The 27,315-nt window shown below is 45.1% G+C and overlaps 1 protein-coding gene across 1 annotated transcript in view; it reads right to left on the minus strand.

Moving 5' to 3' along the window:
* The window catches only part of SLC26A5 (solute carrier family 26 member 5), a 365,888-nt gene that overhangs the window by 266,073 nt on the left and 72,500 nt on the right, over positions 1–27,315 (minus strand). The window lies entirely within an intron of this gene.

Genomic DNA, 27,315 nt, shown 5'->3' on the forward strand with positions numbered 1-27,315 from the left:
ATAACCACTATCTTTCAACTCAACATCAGCCCAAACACCTGAATGTTTTACCCCAGGGGCTACATCTGTCACTTTCGCCACATTCCTCTTATTCCACCATTTGCCACCCTCAACCATAACAGAATGTTTGGATACTCTGACCACCTTGGCAGTGGGAAAAAAAACTTGACAATCCCTTTCCCTTCCCCTGAGTTTTGTTTTACTCTAACTACATCACCTATACCAAATTGAACCTCCTTAACTCTTTTCAGATCGTCATATCTCAATTTGCTCTTGACCTGTTGCTTAATCACCTTGTCTTTCACCTGATTGATATCAGAAGCAACAACACCTCCTAAAGTTTCCTGTACAACCCACTCTGGAGACAGTTCATTGCAAGAATGTCTACCCTTCAAAAGTACAAAAGGAGCAACACCAGTAGAAGAATGTGGCGTGTTGTGATAACACCATATCCTTTCTGCCACCATCTCCTGTATACTCTTCCCTGACCTGATGGCCAATTGAATAGTTTCCTTGAGTAATCTATTTACTCTCTCAACAAGCCCATTACCCTGCGGACTATACAATGCAGTTGTAAGATGCTTAATATTAAGTCTTCTCAGAAATTCAACCATCTGGTGCGATACAAATTGCACCCCGTTATCTGTGACCAAAAACCTGGGAATACCTTCCCAATGAAAGATCTCTTTTAAAAATCCAATCACATTGGTGGTGTTAGGTTCTCTTAAAAACTTGTACGAAACCCATTTGGAATGATAATCTACTGCAACCAACACATATTTCTTCCCGTCATTATAACCCCCAACTGGACCAATGAAATCCAATCCCAATTTCTGCCAAGGTTTATCAGGAAACGGTACAGGACACAAAGGCACTTCTCTAGTATGCAAACCTTTATCCGCCCCCTTGCAAATGCTACAATTCTTAACTGCAAATTCCACCTCTGTGTCCATACCCGGCCACCAATAATATAAACGCAACCTCTTCCTTGTGCCAGTGATTCCAACATGCCCATCATGAGCCAGCTGTATCAACTTGTGCCTTAATTCATTAGGAGGTACCAAACGTTCCCCCCTCATGACAAGGTCGTCCTCCACGTTCAATTCCTCTCTAACCTTACAAAAAGGTTTTATTACTTCTAAAACACCATTCCCTGCCGGCCAACCCTCACAAATATATTTTTTAAGAAGCAATAGAGAATTGTCCTTGTTCATAGCTTCCGCCCAAACCTGCCTGGAAATGACTTCCCCAGAAACAAACACTCCGTCTATCATTCCCACCATGACATCCTCATCCTCCATTTGCTTCCCCTCAATTGGATTGTGAACCGGACACCTGGAAAGAAAATCTGCTCTACCATTGTTCTCCCCAGGAATATGTTTCATTTTCATATTAAACTCATAAAGTTTAGCCAACAACCTGGTCAATCTAGGACTAGTCTTATTGAAAATGTTGTCATTCCATAGATAAACCAATGGCTTGTGATCTGTTACCAAACTAAATTCTCTACCCCAAACATACATTGAAAATTGGTTGACACCCCAAACACAATCTAGTGCCTCCCTCTCGATTGTGCTATAATTCACTTCGGCCTCAGAAAGTCATCTGGACGCAAAAGCAATGGTAAATTCCTTGCCTCCTATCATTTGACTTAAAACAGCTCCTAGGCCAATCCCACTCGCATCCACAGTAATGACAGAAGGTATGTCTTCATTGAAAGGATGAAGAGCAGGAGCCTCAATTATGAGAGTCTTAAGAGTTAAGAAGGCTTGAGCCTGCTCATCCTGCCACAGAAATTTCTCACCCTTCCTCAACAACTTCCTTAATGGCTCTGTCAGATACGCAAAATTGTGAACAAATCGCGAGGAGTACTCACAAAGACCCAAAAAGGATCTCAACTGGTCTTTATCATTAGGAGATGGAGCATTTCCAATAGCCCCTAATAAGTCCTTCTTGGGTAGGATTCCCTGTGCACAAATTGTGTGACCTAAATATTCAACCGTCTCAACCATGAATTTACATTTCTCTTTTCTCACCGTAATCCCGTGCTCTTCCAGAATTTCTAGGACTTTATCAAGTTTGTGTATGTGTTCCTGAATAGACTCTGAGCCTATCAGAATATCGTCCTGATATGCCAACACTCCGTGTACTTCCCCAAACAATTGATACATTAGCTTCGGAAACACAGATGCTGCGGAAGCTAAACCGAAAGGCATCCGCAAAAATCTGTAAGCCCCAAATGGAGTGACAAATGTTGTAAGAGAACGAGACTCCCTACTCAACTCAACTTGATGATATGCAGACTTGAGGTCAATCATGGAGAACACTTTCATACCCCCCAATCGTGCCAATAACTCCTGTATTTTGGGCAGCGGGAAACAATCAACTAGAATATTTTTGTTCAAAGACCTCAAGTCCACACATAATCGCAAATCCCCCGTTTTCTTAACTGCAACCACAATCGGAGAAACCCATTGAGACGAATTAGTCGATTCAATGATTCCATCAGCACATAGCTCACGTAGGTGCTCCTTTAACTTCCCTCTGATGCTCAAGGGCACATTACGCACCTTGTGTACCACAGGTATCGCATCAGGTTTGAGAATTATTTTATGCTCATAACCTTTTACAGAGCCTAGCTTATCCCTGAAAATCACAGTATGCTTGTCTAGGACATCTTTAAGAGTATCAAGTTTTATGTCCACTTTCTCAATCAGGGTGATAGGTCGTTCAGTACCCGGTCTCAGAACCATCCCAAATTGTCCTTGATCTTTCCACCCCAGAATATTGTACCCTCTCTTGGCTACATATATTTTTGTACTAATAGTCTTCTGCTGATAACAAATCCTTTCTAAGAAATACCCCATCATATCAATTTCTTGACCATCAAAAGCTACTGTTTTTATGTCAGGAGCTGACAAGGGAAGGTTACTCCAATGTGAATGATAATTTGTATCAGATACAATTGATATAGGTGAGCCTGAATCCACAGTGACACTTAGCTTGACTTCCCCAATTTTAACCTCGCATACTGGATCCTTAGAAAATTTGCAATCAGAATTAATATCATCGACAATCAAAACACATCTTTTTGAAAAGTCCACCTCCCCTCCATCTGTCAGCTTGTCAATGGCTTGCTGATGCTCAACTAACATTACTTTTTGCGATTGCTTGCATACACGAGCAAAATTACCAGACTTCCTGCATTTTATGCACACTTTCCCCAGTGCAGGACAATTTGAGGAATTGGCAACATGTGACTTAGAACCACATCTGAAGCATAGTGAACTTTTAACATTATTTTTTTTTAAATCTGGAGTGCCCGACATAACTGTCTTAGACTTCTGTAAAACTATGTTCACATTTTCTGCCTGACTTACTTTCATTTTGCTTAACTCTCTGGAAGCTGTTACTGAACGCTCGATGCCTCTAGCAATTTCTAGTGTTTCACACAAAGATGGATTTCTACAACATAAAAAAATTTCTTGGATTCTAGAATCATAACAATTCACCACTAACTGATCTCTTAGGTACTGATCGAGGGGTCCTAAAAATTCACAAGTGGCTGCTAATACCCTAAGCTCAGCTACAAAATTATCAATCGATTCGTGTTGGAATTGTTTTCGAGTAAAAAATTTGTGTCTTTCAACTATTATACTAAGGTCATCCTTAAAATGATTTTCTAACCTCTTTACAGCTTCAGTAAAAACATCCCAACCATCACTGGGTGAAGGTTGCACTTGGGGTTGATGATCAAAAATTCTCTGACCTTCTGTACCAAGGCAATTATACAAAATCGCCCTCTTTCGAACCGCAGAAAAATTTACCCCATCTATCGCCACTAAGTAACTTTCAAAAGACTTGAACCAGTGTTGCCATTTTATCGTGGGAATACCGGGTTCAGGCAAAAATGCCAGTGGCAAATTTGCTGTTTGCATACCGAGGAATAGACACTGTATGAACGTGTATATGACTAATAAGACACCACTAAAGATAAAAATTGAATAAGTGTGCGAATCAATGTACAAATCTGCAACCGCCTTCAATGTAGAGTAGTCGTGATACGTGCGTGAAATATTGCAAACAGATTCACAGGTCTGCAGATCCAGAAAAGCAGATGAATGTGCGAATCACTGTGCCCATAACATTTTAAGTCCACATGTCCATACAATTTGTACTTTCACTGTAAATTCACAGTCAGAATAGAAGTGTGCGAATCACTGAAAAGATCCGCAATTGCGTAGAAATATCTTCCATTCAATAGCAACAGTGAAATAAATACCAGAATATGTACGAATCCACAAGGTGCACTTAAAATGAAGAGTGCGCGAATTACTGTGCACCTGTCCGCATGATAGTGGATTCTTATTTTCTGGTGCAGAAAGTCCAGCACAGGTTTTCTTTGTTGATGTGAATAAACACAGTAGAGGCACACAGAATTTCTCTGACGATTTGCGGATTTATATATCACTGTTTGTAAACCAAAACATACACTACAGTAACCAGAATTTGCTCCACGTTGTTTAAAAATATGTAGATTTCAATCTCTGTAAAGAAAATATTCTTGATGTCTTAACCCAATGTCGCATTAACTACAGCAACAAAGAAGAGTTAAACCGGTTCCTCTGAGTAAAATGTTTGTTGATCAGGCGTAACTAGGCAACAGGAACTGAAACCAGAGGACTTCGCCGGGCGCAAGCAGGCAAAGGCCCTTAACAAAATACCTGAACGAGATTGTAATCTGCTTTAAAATAGATTTAAAAACACCAGCATACTCTGTCAGCTGAAAGATTTCCGCTTAATATAACCATGAAGTAAACGAGTGTGAGGACAAGAAATAAATATCATAACAGTTACGTGGGTCCGGATGGTGTTGATAGAAGCTCGTCGCCAATTTATGTTGTATCCAAAAGAAGGGAAAAACAGAGAAGGAATATTCCTGAACACAAAGTTTATTTCCACATCAACACCAACGTCCTCACAGCTCCAAGTACAGCAACTGACTCAGGAGCCGATGAAGTCATCAGAACTCCACGCACCCAGCATTCCATAAAGGTACACTGCCCACCCCCAACGACAAATTACAATTGCACATTTTAAAACACAACAGCAGGTCTATGGTAATCAGGAACAGCTTCAGATTTGTGAAGGTGCAAATGCACAAGAATCCCGCTAAGGAGAAACTCAGGTTGTGTGAGCTTGGAGTGCCCATTACAAACTGGAGGAGCATGAACTGACATTTGAGGAAAAGCAGGATGCAGCTGAGTAGAATGTACACCAAGATATCCTTGGTAAAGTGGTGGAGAACCAATGCTGTCACAAGCAGTGCGAACCTGCCTGACTTGAATTTAAATCACACCCAGCAATTTATAAAGAGATAGATCCCCGATGCAGAGTGAAAAAACAAAAGTGCCTATGAACCAAGTGGTTGGCTATCATCTCTAATTCCTAACCCACTGTCTTCCCCCTGCCCTTTAGAGACCATTTCTCTGCGTGCGGAACATCCCATTCCTCTGAAAAGATCTGAGAGGATTTACAGCTGCACCCACAAACGTTACCCACAAAAAAGACTTTTCAGCCCCACACGTATATTCCTGCTGACAGGGGATCTTAGGAACATAGAGGAGAACAGATGACCATTTGAGAGGCCCGACATCAAAGGCCCTATGAAGGGTTATTACAGAAATGTGATGCTACAGTCAGCAGGCTGCCCACATTTGAGAAATAAGTGAAGGTACTAGAATCCTAAAACAGACTGTGCACTAGAGGGAAGTGCATAAGCAATGGGGACGCAAGAAGAAACACTTAACAGGCGAATGAAATAACTTAAAAACTGCATTACTGATTCCAAATAAGTACCTGAGACTAAGATTCTGCAGCGTGCAGGATACAGGTATTATTGGTACTTCCAAGTGAAGTATACTGGGCACTACTTACACTTAGGTGACTTAAATGAAATGATTAATAACTGTCCTCGGTGTGGCAGTTATTGTGAGCTATAACAGAAGAAAGTGTATGAATTATGTGTTTTTTTTTTTAAAAGATAAATGTGAAAGTCTAGATATTCTATTCTGGTTCCTATACTTAAAAGGAGCTATAAAAATTAATTGCGAAATTTGGGACTAAATAAAACATTTCCCTTGATCACAGGAGGTCATCATTATATATGCCCAGGTTACAAGCTTGGAGTAAATGTGTGGAGATTCTAGGTGGCCGGAAATATTGTTTTTTGACTAGAATGGAAAATTACTGTTGAAGCACCTTGTAAATGGGAGAAAGGGATTCTGTGTGGGTGGCAAAGGAGAGGAAGGGCTGACCGAGTACAGGAAGGAAGGGAAAGATTAGTTCTGGCAGGGCACTGATGCTCCTCACTGGCCACAGAAAAAAGTTGGGATGCAGCACGGAAAGAGGATTGACTGCAATTGCAGGCATAATTCCATGCAAAATTGCTGGCCTATAAAATTAGGCCCAGTGTTGCAGCACCCCAAAACTCCGGGTGTGGGAACACCGGGCCAGTAGTGACTAGAGGAGCAACATTCCACATGGGATACTGCTCCGCCTGACTCATAATCGGGCCAATAAATTGTAAATGCATAAACACCAGCCCATTTCATGTAGGAGAGATTCCAAGCAATGTATGTTAACCCCAAACCATCAATGACATCAAACTCATAAATCCAAAGGAGATCAAATACCAAGGAAAGAAATTGCTGATCTCAAATCATGCCCAGCAACCTCGGAAATAAAGAACTCATTAGCCTTGATTGATGTCAAGGGGTCGAAGAAAAAAAAAAAGACTGGATTTGTGAGCGATTAGCGTGCAACCAACAAAAGTCAAAATGGACTACAAACATAAAAATAAAAGAATAACAGTATAAAAGTATAAAGGGGAAAACCCCGGGCCCCAAAGTCATACCCAACTCTTGGGTCCATACTTGTTGAATCTACTCAAAGAAGCCAAGGAAATGGGTATTCAAGTGTAACGGGGAAAACCCTAGGCCCTAATGGCATACCAGCCAAACTTAAAAAAAACAACAACAAAAAAACACCAGACTCTTGAGCCCATACTTGTTTAATATGCTCAAAGAAGCCCAAGAGATGGGTAGCACTATAATAATAGTGATAATTAAAACAGGTAAGCCCCTACTAGCAGTATTATTAGCCACTAGACTCATACCTGTGATTACTAATTTAATACATACGGACCAATCGGGATTAATGCCAAAAAGGTCGACCAGGCTCAACCTCTGCAGACTCTATAACTAGCTTGAGGTGGTTCAATTTAGGAAAGATCCCCACATAATCCTGTTAGATGCAGAGAAGTCATTTGATGTTGTTCACCTGCCCTTCCTAAAACAGGCCTTGGTGAAGTTTGGGTTTGGTCCCAATTTGTTGCCTGGATAGATCTTCAACAAAAACCCAGTCGCCAGAGTCAGAGTAAATGGTCATCTATCCAGCGACTTCACCACTGAGAGGTACGAGACAGGGGTGCCCTCCATCACCCCTATTGTTTGCCCTCGTGCTGGAACCCCTAGCCTGCATAGTTAGAGCACATACGGACCTATCAGGTTTTGAAGAGAGGAACCAGGAATCTGAAGATAAACGGATATCATTGTATGCCGATGATATCCTATTATATGTTACTAGACCGACCAGCTATACTCCAGATATTTGAAAGACAGGAAGCGCACTCGGGCTACCGCATCAACTGGGATAAGACTCGTCACAACCATAAGTGTAACTATAACTGCTGAATTTCTATTGTTTTGTGTGGGTAAAACATGAACCTAGGGGGCGTGTCCAAGATGGCGGTGCGCTAGGACGCGCCCGTCCGAGCTCCGCCGCCCTGGTCTGAAAAACCGCTGTCTGGCCCGGCAGGGGGACGCCTGGAGGCCCCCCCGAAGTGAGGAGAGCCCCCGTGGGCTGTTTGCTGCCCGGCGAAGGCTCAGAGGTGAGCCGCGCTTCTCCCGTGGCGAGAGGAGCGGTCGGCCCGAACCGTGATCGGGGCCGTGGTGTGGCGCGGGCGGTGGCCTGGGCTGCGAGGCAGGCCCTTCTACAGCGGCCTTCTGAATTCGGCGCCGGAGGGGCCGAGGGCCTGGAGGGCTCTGTTTGGGCCCCGCAAGCAGCGGGACCGCAGTGGGGGCTTTGACCCCGGGACGCACGAGCGCCTTGGGCGCGGGGGGTGCCCCTGCACACAGGATTTGATCGGGGCTAGAGATTGGCGCCCCCCACCATAACGCCCCTATGCGGGACGGAGTAGAAGACTGAGGCCCCGAGTGAAGACGGGGGCTCCGCCGCTTTGCCCCAATATTGCTACACTTACACACCGGGAGTCCAAGTAAGTGCGGGCCCGTACATACGGAGGTGGAGGCTATAAAAGCAGAGCTTCGCAGGAGGTGGCTACCATGTGCTAGGACCAGGCTCAGTATCGGACACGGCGACACCTGGTGATCTGACTTAGACAGAGCTTCTGGAGAGACTAGAGGGGCTGATCTGGCGAACTGAGACTAGGCCGGTGTGCCATGGCGACGTCTAAATCCCAGCGAGAGCGCTCAGTGAGAGAAATGCTGACAGGGGCCCGACTGACGTCGGGGGGTATGGCCGAGGACTCACCGGCAGCGAGGCCCCTGGAAGGTCGGGTGGAGACGGACCCAGATGAGGGTTCTCCCGTTACGAAGGGCTTTTTGACCTTCCTGTTTGAATAGATTCGGAGCGACATCCAGGAGCTGCGTAGGGACATATCTCAGGAGGTGAAGGAGCTGCGAGGAGAGGTTACCTCCTTGGGAGAGCGAGTCTCGCAGCTGGAAGATGGTGAGATCCCCCGTGGTGAAGAAGTGGCGGGCCTGCAGTAGGAGGTAGTCCGCCTCCGAGAGCAGCGGGATCTCTCCAGATAGCGGTCGAGGATTTGGAAAACCGCTTGAGGAGACAAAATATTCGCATCAGAGGGGCTCCGGTGGCTGCTGAAAAGGAGGACATTGGGGACTATGTGGCGGGCCTGTTTCGTTCTCTGCTTGGCCCGGACGAGACACAAGAGGTACTCCTGGATAGAATTCATTGTGTCGGCCGCGCTGGTGGCCCTAGAGACCGCTCTCCGGATATTCTAGCCTGTCTCCATAACTTTGTCCTGAAAGAAAAGATCCTACAGCGGGCTCGCAATCTTCAGCAGGTACTTTTTCGAGGGCATGAACTCCAGCTATTTCACGATCTCTCGGTGCGGACCCTGCAGAGGCGGAGAGAATTTAGACCGATCACGGATCACTTGCGAGTGCACAATGTGTCCTACTCATGGGGACACCCGTTCTGCCTGGTCTTCCGCTGGGAGGAGCAGCTCCGGCAGGTGAAATCCGTTTTGGAAGCAAGCCGTATCCTGGGTCTGGAGGATATATGCCAAGAGGCGAGCGAGAAGGCGATCTTGCCGGTGGGGGATCCTCCGCGTTGGCGGCGGAAGGAGAACAGAGGGAAGTTGCAGCGCCCAACGGCCTCGGAGCTGAGGTCGGAGAGGGACTCTGCTTTGAACAGAGTGGCCGCCGGAACTTCAGCTTAAAGAAGGGGGCCGGGGGTGTCCCGGATGGCTTTTGGCCTTGCTGCTAACGGCATGTTGACCGTTGAAGAGGGTTGGGGCGGCGGGGGCGATGGAACTAGTTACCAAACATGGATGGATATACTGCCCCGTGGAGATTTTACCTCGAGAAGATGGACGTTTGAGGACTTCTGTGTTCTATGCACCTGTTGTGCGTATTGGTTGAATGTTGTTGGGTTCCCCCGCGATACTGGCTTTTTTGTAGAGATATACTCAGGTCCTGGTGTTATAGTGGTCTAGATCGTGATAAGTGGGGTGGTCCTCCTGCGAGCTCCCTTCCCTCCTGTACGCTGCCCTCATTATAGGATATGATTATTAAATGTACAAGCTTGAATGTACGGGGGCTTAATAACCCTACCAAGAGGCTAGCCATCCTTTCTGCCTTGGAGAGATCAGGGAGTCATATATGCCTCCTGCAGGAGACACACCTTGTTCCAAAGGATACTTATCGTATGCGCTCTAAGTGGTTCCCCAGGCAGTTCTGGTCTTCGGCACCACCAAAGCATGCAGGGGTGGCAATACTTTTAGTGCGCTCATTCCCTGGGGAGGTGATATCAAAACTGCATGAGGTGCAAGGGAGGCTTTTAGCCATGAGGTTGAGACTGGGGTTTTTTTCCTTCACTATTGCTTCCCTATATGCGCCCAACACCCAGCAGGAAATCTTCCTAAAGCAGGTTCTGACCCCGCTGCTGCAATCCCCTGATGGGGCCATCCTGGTGGGGGGCGATTTTAACCTGGTGATGGACGGTGACCTGGATCATTCAGGTCACCGGTATGGGCAGACAGGATCTATGACGGGGCTGGTCGTCAGTGGCTGGGTGAGTGTGGCCTGGTGGACGTGTGGAGGAGTGCACACCCCACGTTAAGAGATTATTCCTTTTATTCGCCAGCGACTAAAACATATGCTAGGTTGGACCTTTTATTGGCCTCGCAGGAGTTTCTTCCCCGGGTTAGGGAGTCAGTGATTGAGCCCCGAGTCCTGTCAGATCACGCCCCGGTTACAGTTGAGGTTCACATGAATATGGAGCGCGTGGGTGCATCGGGGTGGCGATTTAGGGACTCAATGCTTCAGAATGGTGCAACATTAGAGGCGATTCGTAGGGCAATAATAGACTACCTCAGCCTTAACGATAACGGGACAACAAGCATTGCCTCGCTGTGGGAGGCACTGAAGGCTGTATTGAGGGGTGAGGTGATGTCGCTCTCTGCTAGGGACAATAAGGCAAGGAGACAACTCAGGGAGGATTTAGAACAGCGAGTGAGGGTGTTGGAGCGCTCACATAACCACACCGGTGCACCAAGAATATGGCAAGAGCTTGAGAAAGTAAGGAAGCAGCTTAGGAGGTTGGACTGGGACAGGGCACAGTATGCGGTAGTCCGCCTTAAACATAAGTACTATACGGGAAGTAACAAATGTGGGAAGCTACTGGCACATAGGCTGAGAGCGCAGCGCGCGGCGTCAATGATAAAACTGGTTTGCTCTCCTGCGGGAGCGGAAGCGCGTACGAGCGACCAAATAGCGGAGGCCTTTGCGGAATTCTATCGGGGACTATATGGGGCTGAGGAGCCCGGTAATTCAACTCCGGAGGCCTTCCTAGAGGGTATAGCAATTACTCCCTTGACTGAGAGGGAGGCGACTTGCTTAGATCAACCTATAAAGGCAGAGGAGGTTATATCAGCAATTGCGCGCTTGCAGACCGGGAAGTCACCTGGCCCGATGGTTTCTCCGCGCTTTTTTATAAGTCCTTCTGTATGGAACTTGTACCCGTTTTAGTGCGCCTCTTTAATTCCTTTTGACACACGGGGGCTCTTACGCCTAGCATGCTAGATGCTACTATCGTGGTTATTCCGAAGCCGGGAAAGAACCCCGAGGAATGCGCCTCATACAGGCCGATCTCCCTCTTGAATATTGATGGCAAATTATTCACTGGCATACTGGCACACCGTCTCAACTATTATATGCTGGTGCTTGTGGATCCCGACCAAGCAGGATTTATACTGCATAGGCAGTGTAGTGATAATACCAAGCGACTGCTTCATCTATTGGATAAAACTGAACGCTCGTGCAGGGAGGCGCTCTTCCTCTCTATCAATGCTGAAAAGGCGTTTGATAGGGTTCTTTGGCCATACCTGTTCAAGGCACTAGAGCGCTTCGGGCTGGGCCCGGGTTTTATGGCATGGATTCGCTGCATCTATCAGGCGCCTCGGGCGGCGGTCCAAGTTAACGGAACGCTCTCTCTACCATTCTCAGTTCAAATAGGGACCCGGCAGTGGTGCCCGCTTTCGCCCCTCTTGTTCGCACTTTATATGGAGCCTATGGCGCAGAGGCTCCGGGGCAACCCTCGGATCACGGACGTGAAGTTTGGGGGAGATGAGCATATCATATCATTATATGCGGATGATGTCATTCAGCCTGCGACCTCACTGCCGGTACTAATGGGTGTATTAGAGGAATTTGGACGGGTCTCGGGATTCCGGATAAATATGCTAAAGTCGCAGGCCATGGGCAGGTTTATCAGTGTTGAGCATGAAAGGGATCTGAAGGCCCGATTCCATTTCATATGGTCATCTTCAAAGCTTCCGTACTTGGGGGTCGAGCTGGGCTCCACGGTCGCTCGTACGGTGACATTGAACTACACGAAATTAATCCGGGAGGTTCAGCGAGATTTAGAGACCTGGGGGAGACAAACTGTCTTGGTTGGGCAGGGTGGTGGCAGTGAAGATGACCATCCTACCATGTGTACTGTATGTGTTTCAGGCACTTCCAGTAGAACCCCCGCCACGAACGATAGCAACCCTCCAAACAGCAGTTCTAAGATTTATATGGGAAGGGAAAGCGACGCGACTGCCACAACGGTTGCTGTACCGCCCTAAGCAGGAGGGCGGACTGGCGGTCCTCTGCCTTCTGCGATACTTTCAGGCAGCACAATTGCGTTTTCTCTTGGAATAGAGCCGCCCGTCTTCGGAGAAACATTGGTGCTTCATGGACCAGGCGGTGGCTGGCTCTCACATATGGAAGGAGCCCTGGCTTAGGCGCCGTCACAGAGCGCGGGGTTGTACGTATCCCCGGTCACAGAGGTGTCAATGAGGGTGTGGGATCGGGTGGCCAGCAAAGTGAGCTTGACGACTTTCCCGTCCCCAATGACCCCCTTGGGTGCAAACCCTGACTTTGGTCAGGGTCTTCAATCGGAGGCATTGCGTCAATGGCACGAAGGGGGCTGTAAAAGGGCAGGATACCTATTTGATGAGCAGGGGGTGATCCCCTTTGACCAACTGAAGGAGACATATGGCCTGACCGAGGCTGACAGGATGATGTATTATCAAATACAACACTGGGCCCTGATACCAGCCAACAGAACATTAATAGATAGGCCATTAAAACAGTTTGAAAAAGTGATTCTAATGAAAAAGGACGATAAGCATGTGATCTCTGAGCTTTACGCTCTCCTGAGGGGGGAGGCCTGTTCGCCTAAGACTAAGGGCCAGCTGAGGTGGGAGAGGGAGCTCTCAGATGAGGAGTGGGAGAGCATTTTTTACAGGGCACAACACACAGCCTACAATGCAGCAGGTACAGAGACAGCTTATAAAGTGGCCTCCTTTTGGTACTATACCCCAGCAAGGATTCACGCTTGGGATCCCACTAAGTCTAACCTCTGTTGGAGAGGGTGTGGGGGGTCGCTTGTCCATTTACTATGGCACTGCCCTAAACTTTATCGGTGCTGGGAGAACATAATAGACATTATTGACATGGCGTTTGATTCTCAGATCCCTAGATTCCCTGCATACATTTTGCTTGGCCTTCCCATTCCTCTCACTTTCCCCCTGAGATCATTGAAGGGACGGCAGATGGCCTTGGCTTTAAATGCGGCACTACAGCTGTTGCTAACCGTGTGGGGGACTGACCAAATCCCGACAGTAACTTCATGGCTACATAAGCTCTGGTTTATCCTCGCTATGGAAAAGCTTACTTTGACCTCACAGCAGCGGAGTGGGGACTTTAAGGAACTTTGGCAACCATTCTTACAAATACTGTCTGGGGAGTTTTCGGAGTTGACATGTCTGGCCTATTTGAGGGTTCTGAATTTGAATTGAGCGAATGGGGGCAAACTTGCAGTAGAGATGTATACATAGGGCCGGGATTGCACTGAAATGAGGCCTGGGACCGCTTGATTGTCGTACTGTATGCCAGCCGCGGGGGAACAAAGTTGAATTTGTATTTAAGTTTTCTATCGCTGCGCCTGATGTATGCTATATATCGACGTAATTGTATTATTCTGACGCGTTGTGCATGCAATGTTTTATAATTGAAAAATCCAATTAACAGATTTGATCCATAAAACATGAACCTAACTATAGCGTTCCTGTAACCTTTGTTATTTTCAGTGGATTTTAATATAGATATATATGTATGCAAAACAGACAGCAAGGAACTCTATGTAGTTACCAAGTTTAGGCAGAGAGTAGCTCCTTTATATGGAGTGTCCTCACAACACCAGCAACATTTTGAATCTGCTCCCCTCAAATGTCCGTTTTTTTTCTAGCAGAGTTTTAAGGATAAGATTAGCACACTACCATCCGTCCTGAGTTGAAAAATGTCAAAAGCTTTTTACCACTCAAGGCACAGTATCAAAGCTTGGATTGGTGAAATACCATCCAAGTCAACCTGGAATGAATAAAAGTAACCCCTGACACTTGTTTTGCTCTAGTTAGAGCTCATCAGAGAGGTACAGCTTTGGCCAGGCACAACCGAGCACCCAGTATGAGTCAAGAAAATGCCTTTTCAGTTACCACCATCCATGACCCCTGGCCTGCTCTTTGCGCTAGTGCAACGACCATCCGTTATGCTCTCCCTGCTAATCGCGGCTTCCTCCACCACAAATTGACTTCTTCACACTAAATTTTTCCGCTAGACTAACTTGGTTGATTTACCCCAGCACTCCACCAGGGTCAGCTTGAACTTTTGACTTTCATCCGGTCTCGCGCGACAGGAGAACCACAAGTTGAGCTTTTTGCTTTTAAGCACTTTACTTACCTTAACTGTTTGAAATTTCATATTACCGGTTTTACTGATTTCATTTTTAATCATTTTGGTGTCAAATAATGTATTACCTTTTACTCTTATTTTTATAAATTGGTGTGGGATTTTTCTTGTGTTGTGTTTTCACTTTATTGCTGTTTGTGTGTTGGATAAATACTTTATACATTGCCTCCAAGTTAAGCCTTACTGCTTTTGTTCCTATCCACCCCAATGTTAAACATGGGTTGCTTTTGTGACTTTTGCAGCTCACCCTGACAAGAACTGTGGCTGTTACTTCAGAAGGGTCTAGCCTCCCTCCCTATTCAACCAATCACCCAATTTCTGACATTGGTGCTCAGGGGTGGGATTACGTACTTATGGTTGTGCAGTGCCAGTCAGTGATTTGTGTAACACAAAATTCTCATTACAATAATTTGATACCACATTCACAGCTTCTAAATTCTCCTTGATTTGGCTGCAGGTGGCCAAAACAGGATGGAAGAGGAAGCTGCAAAGAAGGCGGTTGCCAAGGAGAAGGTAGTTGCTCAAAGTGCTGCAGAGGACAAAAGTGCTGAGGCAGAGATAGACTTGGAAGAAAAAAAGATATTTTGGGCTTATTTAGTGAGTTTTAGGGAGCTGGACCTGAAGGCCAAACAAAGCACAGGGCCCAGCAACTATAGAGGCAGTGAATCTGCAGTGTCCAATGGGGACAAGAGTATCCAGATTCTTAAAGACCTGGTGCATAACTATGTAGTGAGGGATGACCTTGACACATGGTTTTCCACTTATGGGGTAGCCCTAACGATGCACAGGGTCCGAGAAAAGTATTAGGTGGCGTGTCTGTAGAAACACATGCCCATGCTGGGGCGAGATATCCTGCTGACAGCAGAGGTAAATGACTGGGTGAAATATAAACGTCTGAAAGCTATTCTTGTCACCAAACACGGGCTCACTCCAGAAAAGTAATGCATGAGGTTTAGTCTTGGGTGGACTTTATTGCTTCCTCCAGTAAGGCACTTAATGGTTATGTGAAGGGCAGCAAAGTGAGTGATTATGAAAGGCTGTATAATCTGATTATGAGAGAGCACATGTTCAATACTGGCTTTACAGAGCTGTGCCAACACCTGATTGATAGTAAGCTTACCTCACCTCAAGAGCTTGCAAAGGAGGTGGATCTCTGGGTCAGCACTAGGGTGTCCAAGAAAGAACATGGGGGGGGGGAGGAATCACCCCAAGGGAGGACAGGGTCCCCACTAGGAGAAAGAAGGGGGAGACAAAGACAAAACATACGAGTTCTCAAAAGGCTCCAAAAGGAGTTTCCAGGGGAAAGATTCCCAGCCCAATCCAGACCAGAAGAAGGTAGGGATACAGGGGAAGAAGCCCTCAGGTCGCTTTGCCCCTAAGTGCTTTGAGTGCTACAGGTACAGGCATTCAAAAGGAGACTCCACAACTGCTCAAGGAGGCAGCAGCAACCCACTGATGGGCAGAGCTTGGGAATGGCTAGTGTGGTGCTCCTGGAGGATGTTGCTCAATTTAGTATGGGGGTAGTGCGGAGGTCAGCTTAGTATCCTTGGGAGACAGATAGATGGTACCTCAGATCCAAATGCCTAGTAATACTAAGAGATACAGTGGGTCACCATCAGTGGGCAGAGGCAGGAGACTCTGAGAGACAGAGTTGCCAGTACAACTACTGTCAGGTGTCATTTGGTGTCCTCAGAGCAGATACCGCCCAATCTAGTCCACCAGGTGGTTACTACAGACAATCATAAGAGGCACTGCCCAGTGGCTTTGGTTCCCTTTGAATGGGGGTGAGCTCTCAGGTTCCTTGAAGGTAGCAGTGAGTCCTCCAGCCATGCCAGTGGATTGCTTGTTGTGTAATGATGTAAGGCACACCATGTGGAAGGAGGTGGAGTTCCAGTCACACTTGGGAATGCTAGGGTTGCTGCAGCTGGTGTGCCTGACCATGCGGTACATGGCCCTCCTGAGAGGAAGACCCCAAGGTCCTGGAGTCTGGAACAATGGCTCAGGCACCTTTGAAGAAGAGGACGGGCACAGAAAATCTACCCCAGAGATGCCCATGGTCCTGGAGGAAGCAGAACCTGAGGAGGAAGCTTCAGAACCTACAGGGGAAGATATTGTTGCTCTGGGAGACCTACCTGAACTGGCTAGTTGCCACACTGAACGAGGACTCTTCTGGGCAGAATTCTGCCAAGTGCTGAACGAGTGCCCAATTCGCAAGAACGTTCTGAGCCAAGCCAAAGCCCTGGCAAATGGAGACACAGCTGATGAACACTTCATATACTGGGAGAAAGATCTCCTGTACAGTGTGCCTAGGGTTCCTGAGCCTGGGGGCAACCTATGTGAGGATGGGCCCCCAGTGCTACAGGGCCTTCCTGCTGAGACTGGCTAATGATGTACCCCTGGGAGGACATCTGGGGCAGGCCAAGACATTTGAAAGGCTGGGTACACACTTGTATTGGCCCTGGATGACAATAACCTCAGATGTGTTATGTATGTCCTGTTCTACCTGTCAGGCCAGAGGGAACACCAGGAGAATGCAGAAGGCTCCCCTGGTTCCCTTTCCTGTTGTTGGCTCCCCATCTGAAAAGGAGGGCATAGATTTTGTGTGGCCTATGGATCCCAAGACAGCCTTGAGCAACAGGTTTATCCTGGTCTTGGTTGACCATGCCACCCAGTACCCGGAAACCATCCTTCTGAGAAAAGTGACAGTGCATGCTGTGGCCATTGTAGTGATATGTATTTTTACTCGAGTGGGTTTCCCCAACGGGGCAGTGTCTCACAAAGTTCATGTTTGCTTACATGAAGTCTATGTGGGACGAGTGTGGAGTAACCTACATGTTCTCCACAATCTATCATCCACAAACAAATGGGTGTGTTGAGAGGCTCAACAAGACCAGAAAGACACAATAATGGGCCTATTAGAGCCCTTAAGCGGAAGTGGGATGTCGTCTTGCCATGCCCGTGGTTTGTTACAGGGAGGTGCCTCAGAAGGAAGTTGTATTCAGCCCTTTCTAGCTCCTGTCTGCCATCCCTGCCAGAAGGTCTCTAAGCCTTGTCAAAGAGGAGTGGTAGGAAGCTTCTAAGAGACCCCCGCGGGATGTAGTCAGCTACATGTTGGCTCTAAGATCCTAGAATATGGAAACTGCCACTGAGAACTTAGCAGCCATCCAGGAAGTCATGAAACTCTAGTATGACCAGAAGGCCAATCTGGTCAAGTTTCAACCTGGCCAGAAGGTGTGAGTGAAGGAGCCAGTGAAGCCTCAAGTCTTGCAAGACCGGTGGACATACCCATTTAAGGTAAAGAAGCGCAAGGGGGAGGGCACCTCCCTGGTGGATTTCTAGACCCCCAGGAACCCTTTAAGGGGCCTGCATGTCAACCGCCTCAAGCCACTCTTTGAGAGATCTGAGGTCACTATGCTCTTGGTGAGAGAAGTCCGCATTCTCCACCCCACTGGGCTACTTCTAGCTCGGGGCGATGCCTTTTGGGTTAAAGAATGCCCCTGCCACCTTCCAGAGGTAGGTCAGCCAGACCCTGGCTGGGTTGGAGGACTTCAGTGCCACCTACTTGGATGTCATGCGGTCTTCAGCTCTAGCTGGGAGGAACACCTGAATCAACTCTGGGACAGGCCTGACTATCAATGCCAGTAAGTGCTAGACAATGGTCACGGGGTATCCCCTCCAACCCAAAATTCAGGCCATCATAGCTTGGGTACCACCTAAGACCCAGACATAGGCAAGAGCATTCCTGGTCCCCACCGGCTACTACAGGAGACTTGTCAAGAGCTACAGCACCATTGTTGCCCCACTGACTGAGCTGACTTCTAAAAAGCAGCCCAAGAAGGTGATCTGGACTGAGGTGAGCCAGAAAGCGTTCGACAGCTTGAAGAAAGCCATGTGCACAGCACCACTGCTCGAGGCACCCAACTTCTATAAGGAATTCATAGTCCAAATAGATGCCTCAGGGCATGGCATAGGGGCTGTGCTCTCACAGCTAAATGAAGAGGGCCTACAGCAACATGTAGCCTCCCACAGGGAAGAAAGGTGAAGTGCCATAGAAAGGGATGCATTTGCAGTGGTATGGGCACTAAAGAAATTGAGACCGTTCCTGTTTAGCTCTCACTTCCAGGTTCAGATGGAGCACAGACCCCTCAGGTGCCCCATGCAAATGAGGGGTGAGATTAGAAAACTGTTGAGGTGGCCCATCTCCCTACAAAGAATGGGCTTTATGGTGGAACACTGCCCTAGGGATGGCCACTTCAGTGCTGATGGTCTTTCTAGGATCTTCCAGCAAACAACAAAAGTCCTTCTAGGTCTCACATACCAATATGCTATGCATCAATTGCAGATTGCCAACCAAAATACAATCAAACATACAAATGAATGTAAACATTAGAAGACCTCAATTATGTACAACAATCCTTTATATACAATTTTGTATTTAAGGATCTACAATAAGCCAGAATCGTGCTCTGTGAACAGGTGATCACAAAGTGCAAGTAGGTGCAATGATACAAAAACAGTGATGTGACCATAGAAAGGCAATTGACATTGAAGAGGTCACTGGGAGGAATAATATTAAAAAATGATTAATTATAATAGCAAATAAATCAGTTCCTTATGGACTAGCAGTTCCTAACCAACCAACTTCTTAATTGCACTGTCTTTGTACCTGAGAGCGCCGATGGTGATTCAACCCATAGGGGGAAATTAATGGATCATCAGGACGAACTACATTTTTATGTTCCAAGCATACAAGCAGATTCCAAATGAATTGTGAGAAGCTGTTCACAATGAAGAACTACGTCAATATCATATTTCTAAGCTGTGAGTCCCACTGACAGAAATCCCACATCAGAATCCTTTTCCAATGAAGATTAGGAAAGACTGGAACGGGGATATAGGGTTTCAGAAAAAGAAGTACAACTGCATGTTAAAGTGTGGCAAAAAGATGAGGTTTTTTTATTTAGCACATTTAAGAACATTAGAATGTAGCAATTTAAATTGAATGTACATAGTAAATAACTATCTTAGACAAAAAACGTAAAAAATATACATGAAAAGGGTAGAATGCATAAAACAACGTTTTGCACACAATAACTACTATTTTATCATATTTTGATAGAGGGGAAAACTAAAGATGTCAGAGTATGAAGGAAACAAACAATTGCAGGATGAAATTAAAATTACAGAGACAAATTTGGCAGAATATCTATAAAGACAGATTTGTAAGAATTTTACATTGGAGGATTAAATCATTACCTTATCAACTCACTCCACATATCAGATGAAAAACTATCACCATCCTACACATAAAATAATAACCTTGCTGGAAAATAATTTGTGTATGAAAACAATCCAACATTTTTATATTCTACGACTCAACAAAACACACTCTTGATATCTCTAAAAGAAGTAGAACATTGGAAAACAAAAGATGACTAGAACAAGGAAGAAAACAGAAAAGGAGGCTCTCGTCCTATATCTGTAAACTTTCAGTAAAGCCTTGTTGATTTGTCTCAATCTGTCCCCACTAAAAAAGAAGTGGAAAAAAACACGAAAACACTTTTTTGTTGATCAAATTCTGCATATCCTAATCAGGAATTTCATAAGAATGTAATTTTCTGTTTTGATTTTAAATATTTCCTGATAAAAAATCAAATAAACCAAGAGTTTAGATTTGGGAATGTTTTTCTTCCATTCAAACCTATCTGTTATCTACCACGTGTATCTTTACTCAAGTCCTTCAGCTGCGCTGTTTCTCTTAGATAAGAGTGCTCTTAAAGATATCAGCCCGACAGCAGCAAATCATTAACCTAAGCTTAGCAGATATGTGTCGCGTAGAAAGTCTTACTATCTGGCTGAGAAAAAGCGACAAAACACAATAGTAGTTATGACAGTAAAGGAAGGGCAGAGGCAATGTGTCTGACAGTGTCAGGGGTGGAATACAGAGACGGATCTCTCAGGAGCCTGTATATAGAACCACAAGTACAGCAGATATCGTACCATAGGAAAGCACGGATGATTATTCAGGTTAAAAATCAGGGGTGGAAAGTGGTAAGCTGGAAGGGGTCATAACATTTTCAGTAAACAAAGCTTAAATGAAAACAAATAATTGCACATACAACTGGCAGAAGCCAAAGAGGTCTAAAATCTTAGTAACCCCATGCTGAAAGAAGCTGTTAAGCGTGCCCACTGTCAGACGTGTAGAAGACCATGAACCAGAGGTTTCTAGGTGTCTGTACGTTTATTCAACCATGGTTTTGGTTGGCAATTCACTGAGTAAATGTCTATAAGGGAATTGCTAAGCAAGAACATCAGTAGATACTGGATTATGATTTTACAGGTTGGAAATGTGTTGAACAGACATCTGGTAGGCACCCAGTTACAATGGAAGACCTTAACTCTAGGGCATAAGGTTGTTTATGTAAAAGCCCCTCAATATTTAAACTGGTTCCTCTGAGAAGCATCAGGTAAAGGAGCAACATGACATAATTTCCCAACAGTGCTTGTGCCAAACCATACATAAGGAATTTAGGATTATAGAGCAAGTACCTCTCTTCAGAAAGGCATTGTAAATGTTTATTTTCTGGGGTACTTGGCTATGTGATCAATGTAGTGCTAAGATGCCTATTGTGTTTCCCATCTCTTTCGAAATGCTTTTACGGTTGTGATGGTGAGTATATTTGGGCCTGTGTACTAACATTTGCTGGTGTCAGGAGATGAACACTACAGGGACTTACTTGTGTTACTAAACTATCATGTCATTCCCCCATCCCTGTTTTACTTTTGCTAATCCATACTGTGTTACTTTATTGCAGATACTGATGTTACCAGTGAGCTATGTGTTCTTAATCGTATCTTCACAAATGACAACGAAAAATTGCACCTAAAATATACTAACAAGAAAATCGGCTAATGTGGGGCAAAGTTGACAAAAGCACAGATCTGATTTGGCTTGGCTTGCAAACGGCTGCAGACCAACTTTTTCTATGGAAACCTAATTTTTCAACTTTTTCCGCCATGAAATGTGGGCTGACACTTTAAGATAACCTGGTCAAACAGAGAGGAAACAAGAGCCAGTATTAGGAATCTGCCGTGGGTGGGGAAAAAAGAGAGACGGGTATAAATAAAAGAGAAGGCGACATAAGACTACTGAAAACATGGTTCATCAGTTCATAAGGCACAGCACTGTAATGTACTGCAGGGTACCTTAATGAGTTGGAGGTAAAAATGGGAAGGGAAAAATACGCCAATAAAACAGGCACTCTAAAATATGCATACAGGTAAATACACATTATTTTAACAGACACACAGTTCAAAGAGCTGCTAAAATGTGCTTCTACTAACTGTCCCTCCCCCAACTTCGCCATCTGATGGCTTAAAATGCTTCATTTAAGGTTAACAAACGTGTTAAGTGATTTGGGGCCAAATCTACGTCCCAGAGTTTTGCGACTCATTTGCGAGTCGCAAAACCATATGTACAACAGTGTACCTCACACTGTTTGCGATTCCCAATGGGGTAGCAAATGACCTACCTCATTAATATTCATGAGGTAGGTCGCAATTTGCGACCCCATTGGGAATGGCTGCACTCACAGGGATGGTTGCCTGCTGGTGACAACAGACCACCATGGCTGTGACTGCTTTTAAATACAGCAGTTTTTTTTTTGCGTGAAATGCAGCATAAAGGAAAACAGGATGCATTTCAAAAACAAAAAGAATTTTTTTTTTTTTTTTTTTTTTTTTTTCAGGGCAGGCAGTGGTCCCTGGGACCACTGCCTGCCCTGAAAAAATATTTTTGCTTCCACTCACAAAGGGGAAGGGGTCCCATATAGACCACTTCCAGTTTGCGAATGGTTTATCACCAATTTGAAATTGGTGCTAACTGTGATTGTTTTGTGACCGCATTCACAGTCACAAAACAATCATACATCGCACTACGACTCACAATTAGGAAGCGAACGCCCCTTCCTAATTGCAACTCACAAACCTATTTTTCGATTCGGTAAATAGATTACAGAATCGCAAAATAGGGTTTGTGCATCACCAAATTATTTTTTCTTGTCGCGGTTTGCGACAAGAAAAAAGCTTTGTACATGTGGTCCTTAGTGTTGGTTCTCTGTTGAATGAAGTAAACTTTTGAAATGTTGAAAACTATTTTAGGAAAACTTCAAACTGAACCAGACCAGGGTTGGATCCAGAGTGGAGAATGTTCATTCACGTAGCATGTTGACACAACTGATTGTGCAAAGAAATCTACATAATCTACATTCAGATACAGGTTCATACAGAAGAGTCCACGTGCAAATCATTTAATGCTTCTGTTGTGTCTAATTATCATAACTGCTCGTTACAGCTAAATGAAGAGTAACACATATTAGGCATTAAAGAGCCTTGGTTTGCCACTCCTTTAATGCTAAAGACGTCTTAGAGTTCAACATTTACCAAATCACTGACGCTAAACAATGCCTACTGAGGAGATTAAACCCTATATAAAATCAATTATTAAATCAAAACCTTTCTAAACGTGGAATGTGAGAGTGACTGGGACCTTTGTGTATTATAGTTGAGTTTCACTGCCTGTGTGTGTCTCCAGTAACTGTCCAGCGGGAAGATAATCTCAGCTTGATCGGCGTCTTTACTAGCCCAGGAAGGTCTTACAGGAGTACTGTTGTGCTTCTTTTGGCAATAAGCCTGCATCCACGTTGATAAGAGGATAGTTGAATCGGTCTACATGCTTCTCAGTTTAACGGGCTTTAAGAACGATGACATTTCTGTCACTTTGAAGAGGGGCGGGGACTATGTTGCTTTATTTAAGACTGCCGAATTCTTCTTTTTTTATATAACTGTTTATTTGGGGTTTTTCGAGGCATGATAAAAAAAATCATGAAAGAAAGGCATTGTGCATATTGACAATGAATAATCATAGTTTACGATCGTAGCGCACCGGTGACAGTATCTGCAAAAGACAGGAAGAAGATCTTAGACCCCATCGTGTGTAGACTCCGAAGGCCACAGGCCCCAGATCTCACGAAGACCACCGATTTCTTCTAATCGTTAGAGCAGCAGTCCCGAGAAACACGCTTTAAACGTCTTCTAACATCCACTAGTTCACACGGATTTTCAGTTGAAAGGGATTGAATGGGTTTCAGGTACAATGATGTCCTTGCAAGACATTGGAAAAGGTTAAATGCAACTGTGAATCCGCACTTTAATTTCCCTGTTTCACAGGCAAAGATTATCCTTCCTGTGAACAATTCTCTTCAGCATCACCCCCATAAAAAAGTAGGGTGATCCTTTCACCTTTCTGACCATGACTTGAAACACAGTCACACCCACATTTATTTATTAAATTACAGTTGATTCCAGGGTGAGAAACTACTTGAAAATACTTTTGGAAATGCATATTGTGTTTTTTGGTTTCTACTACTTACTCAACATGTATACTGCCAGTGCACTATTCCCTCCAAAATGTAGGCCTCTCAGGTCACCCACATTATGACGAAATCTGTATCTACTGTCCAACTCCTTGCTGTTTCAGCAACAAAGATGGAAACATTACTCCTAGTGTTCTCTTATAACTTATTCACTGAAACGATAAAAGAAAACCCTTTGAATGATTTTTCTTTTACATAAAAAAGGTCCTTCCCATGCCTCTTCTCCGAAGCAATGTAATACACTTTTCTTTAGCAATGGAGAGTTTAAAAAAAAAAAGCCCCCGATCACCATATTTCTTGATTTCTTGAATGATAGGTGGTTCTTGTCCACAATGGCTCCTGTTTTGTGGTTCCTGGGTGACCCCAGACAATATTACTAACCACCCCTTCTGTCCACCCTTACAGGCCTTTGGTCCACTGAATGCCGTGTGAAACACCTAACGATTAAATACATTTGAGTGTAATTAGTGCATGATAAGGAGAAGTTTCTATCCTTAAATACTGACAATAGTGACAGCCTTCAATTTGGCTTCGGCTGTAAAAAGCAGGGGGAGACAGGCCCTTCTCAAAATCAAGGCTGCACAACATCACACAATCCAGTTTCCTCTAGCTCGTCCTCCGCAGTTCGGTGAAGGCTTTCTTTTCCAAAGGAAATGTAGAATGGCAATGGGGCAACAGTTGGTTAGAACATACACTTTCCAATCAGCGCTTTTCATTAGTGGTAAGGCCACGGTCTTCTGTTTTTCTAAGGACAGTGGGACATCTTTAACCAGAGATTCCGGAAAAAGACTTTAGTTCATGATCTGGCCGCAAGTTGTTGCATGCTACAGCAGCCTTGATGTTTGCAGTGGTACACATGGCCAAGACGTTTATGTTGTTTTTGATCTTTGCAACAGGGTATCCCAGTTGCTAATCTTGTATCCCTTCTGAGTGCAGTATTTGCAGAGGGCAACTGAACAACTCCTGCAACTTTTGGAACCGATTCACCTTCCTGGAGTCTCGGTTGTATGAATTTTCTCTGAATTGAAACAGTTTGGTTCATTTCAATGTCCTGTGAAATTTGGTGGCCGACTTTGGCTAACTTTGACTTTTGGGGGAATTCCTGAAGATAGTTATTATTCATCACAGCTGCTTTGGCTCTTTACAGCACCGCTGCAGACTACCATTCCTTTTGCAGACATCCCACATCCGGACACAATGGCACATATCCTCCACATCCCGGGGTAGTATTGGTTGGAGACACAACTCTTGCTTTGACTAAGAGGGAACAGCCAGCCAGACAAAGGCAGGAATCATTTGATAAAAAAACTGCAGCAGCACTAATGAAGCCATTCGAGAGATTGCCCCGCTAGAAAGTCTGCAATCATACAGTAATGCTGCTAACATCGGGGGATTACAGACCGCAATTGTAATCTCTGTTCAATCCACCTGTGCTTGGTTCTTTCACCCCCTTAATTAAGGTAATTGTTTATGGATCTTCACACTAAGGTAACAATACAGGGGTGCATTGTTCAACTATGACAGAGAATGCAGTTTTTGGAAGCTCCAGTACCACCTTCCCAGACAGAATTTCAAGTGGTTTGCTTCAGTCTCTGTGTTCCTTGTGGCTGATAGGAATAGTAGAGTCAGCGGTTGCACTGTACTTTCTAGCGTAGAAACAAAAGTAACCTGACCATGACCTCCACCCAAGCATGGAACCACTATTCCAAATGTTGCTCTAAATAACCATCAGGGACAGTGATCTATATAACTGGGGAGAGGGGAGGTCCAATTCATCCCAGCTGCAGAGCGAGAAGGACTAGACTAGAGACTGGGCCATAGTATTCCTGTAGTACTCTGTTATGTACTCTTACATGCTTTTGTTAATTGGCCCCAAACATCTAAAATGGGAATAAAATGAGACTATTCACTGAATATTTGTATACAGTTTGTACAAATGGAAAGAAATGGGTCTTCTTTACATGTTGACTACTAGGGAGTTGGAAGTTTTGGGGCCGATTAATGAAAGCATTTAAGAGCATGTAAAAGATTACTTCTGTAATACTACTACAGGCACTCAAAAATCCTTTTGTGAATCATTCTTATTGAGTCGAAACAAGTCGTAGGCTCACCAGACTGACATATGGCAGCAATAAATAATATTTCCGACACAGAACCAAGAGAATTGACCTTGTCTATTACGAATCGAATAAACATGGTACACTTGAGTGAGAAATTCAGTTGTTGGTTGAGAGGGGTGTAAACCCTTCTCGGGTAACAGCTACAATTCTTGTCAGGATGAACCACAAAAGTCACTAAATCAACCTGTGCTTAAACCTCTGGTAGCTTGGCACAAAAGCAGTCAGACGTAACTTAGAGGCAATGTGTAAAGTATTTATGCAGTACAAAAACAGTGAAAGTGAAAACACAACAAAAGACAAATCCCACACCAATTTAGAAAAATGGAGTACAATTTAATAAATGATTTGGCAACAAAACTCCAATCTGAGGAACTGGAGATAAGCAATTTCAAAGATTTAAGGTAAATATAGCACCTAAAAGTGCAAAGCAGCACTTGCCGTTATCTGGTTGTGCTATACCGGGTGAAAGTTACAAGCTCAGGTCCACTGAAATGGAGTCTGGGCCCCATATAGAGACCAGTTAGTCCTGCTGACTTTAGTCACCTTCTAAAGTCTAGTGCAAAGAGTTATGTTTGCAGGGGAGGAGGCCGCAAGAAGAATGTTGTGGGTTGTTATCGCCGTAGCATTAAGAGCAGGCTGGGTGCTGCGGACAGTCACTGCTGTAGCACAAAGATCCTGTTAGGTGTTGCGGACGGTCGCTGCTGGAGTTTCACGTTGGCAGTCATGTCAGACTGTAGCGCAAAGTGTAGATCCCGCTTTGCTGATTGACTCTGGAGGTTGTTGTAGCACAAGGAATCCCATTCACTGGAGCTTAGCATTGGCGGTTGGTGCAGGCGGCAAGATCTTGGCACGTACAGGCCTCTTCACGGTCACGAAGAGCACAAAACATCAGAATTATTCCTTTGTTTCAGGAGAAGCTCAACTAATGCCACATCGAGGGTCCAGGGCCTAAGGCACCTCTTGGCGATCAGGAACTCACATGAGCAGAGGCAAGGGCTCAGGCAGGTCCGGATGTGGGATCTGGCAGGTCCAGTACAGCAGGGCTGCTTGGCAGTTGCAGGGAGGCCTCTGGAGCTTGTGGTGTCTCACCACCTCAGAACAGGAGGTCAGTTAGCAGATACTTAGAGTCACTTCATCCTG

This window comes from Pleurodeles waltl, chromosome 4_1 (genome assembly GCF_031143425.1).
Source record: "Pleurodeles waltl isolate 20211129_DDA chromosome 4_1, aPleWal1.hap1.20221129, whole genome shotgun sequence".
In the NCBI taxonomy this organism is placed as follows: Eukaryota; Metazoa; Chordata; class Amphibia; order Caudata; family Salamandridae; genus Pleurodeles; species Pleurodeles waltl.